The sequence below is a fragment of the Varanus komodoensis genome, unplaced genomic scaffold (genome assembly GCF_004798865.1).
Source record: "Varanus komodoensis strain SLA01 unplaced genomic scaffold, ASM479886v1 scaffold67, whole genome shotgun sequence".
In the NCBI taxonomy this organism is placed as follows: Eukaryota; Metazoa; Chordata; class Lepidosauria; order Squamata; family Varanidae; genus Varanus; species Varanus komodoensis.
In genome coordinates, this window is record NW_025336308.1 from 2,510,858 (window position 1) to 2,512,581 (window position 1,724).

A 1,724-nucleotide genomic window follows, 5' to 3' on the forward strand; every position below is an offset into this window, starting at 1 on the left:
CCAGAAAGGAAACCGAGCCGCTTTCCCAGGGAAGCTGCCCCTTTAAACATCCCTGTGGAGTGGATGCACCTGTCAATCAAGTGAGAGGCTCAGCTCTCCAAAGCGGAAAGGAGGGGAAGAGGGACATTTTTGGTCCTCGGCTCCAGGGCGTAAGTCGAATCGTTCGCGACACGAGACTGCTGGCTCCGATGACCGTGTCCATGGTGCTGAACGCCACCCGTGACTCCGGTTCCGCGGTTCGGCCCCCTTCCTTAAAGTTCAAAGGACAGCCCGAAGTGGGGAGCCTTCCCACCGCTGCACGCCCTGGGAGCGGGGCCGAGCCGGATTCCGCGCCCTTTTAGGCTGGTGGGAACATTTTGCAAGTTGAAAGCGTGGAGGGCTCTCTGGCAGAATGGCTTTGCCGGTTCGTTAAATGGCCCCTCTGGCAAATTAGCAAGTCACAAAGCATTTGTTTCTCGGAAGGCAGGCTGGAGAAAGGGAACTGCCCGAGAAGGCAGACCTGGCATCTGAGCCCCAAAAGCTCCCAAGCACCCCCTTTAAAAAAAAAAATTAAGAAGAAATCTTAAGAAAAATGGGGAGATAAGCTAAAAATCAGCCGAGACCCGGGTCCTGGTGGGTGCCAAGACAGTACCCATTCAATTGGAAGGTGCCCGTTAAACACACGAAGGCTCACACCGAAATGGTCCCCACTGCAGTCCGAAGATCAGAGAAACGCACAGGACTGCAGCCATCCCAGCGCAGCCGAGCAGCAAGAAGCCAATCCCATTGTGTTCAATGGAGCTTCCTTCCGGGCCGGTGCATGTAGCATTTCAGCTCGGAAGAAACTCTGAGGGGTCAGAATAGAACATGGCATTTACTCGCAAGGAAGTCCCACTCTGCTGACGGGGGCTTCCGCCCCAGTCATTGAAGCACAGGGGTCTAGAGCCCCTAAGCAGCTTGGAGGAACTCTTAAAGGTTCTGTGTGGGACATTATTTATTATAAGCAGGAATATTAATCATGATCTTAAATCCCAAATCACAGAATCATGGGATAGCCACGTGGGCTACTTGCGTGTAAGGGGACAGAGCGTACGCACCCAGCCTCCGTACTTTTGTCCTGATCCCATGGGCGATTGGGACTGATCCGGCACCCTTTTTCCCGGGGGAGGGAAGAGGGCCAGGCGTGGGGCTTTGGGGGTTTCATCGAGTGCCCTTCCCCGCGCCCGGGCGGGACGTGGCACCAGGGAAGCTCCGAAGCGCGGCAACTCAAAAGCGCGGGTCTGCAGGGGCTGCGAAGAGGCGGGGGTCGTTCCGCCGGACCCCCGCTCCTAAGGACACCCCGTCTGTACGAGGAGATGTCCCCGGGGGGAAGGAGGGCTGTGGGGGGGGATACTCGGGCATGCAGATGCAAGGAACGGGGCGGCAGAGGGGAAGCACCTGCGGGCAAAGAGCCGGCTGGCCCGGGGGTCTCCAGTGCCGCGGGTCCCCTGCGCCCCGGGACTCCTACGTGGGCAAGAGCCCCGGGGGGGCGGGGGCGGCGGCCAGGGAGGCCCGTCCGGGGCCGCGCCCGCCCCCGCCGTTGCCCCTTTAAGCAGCCGGGGCGCCGCGCAGGTGGGCCGAGCGCAGGGGCGGCCGCGGCTCTATGGCAACGTGCCGGGGCCGCGGCTCCCGCACGTTCCCCGGGGCGGCGGCGGCGGCGGCGGCGGTGATGTCAGCGCGCCCGGCGGGCTGCCGCAGGTCGCGGG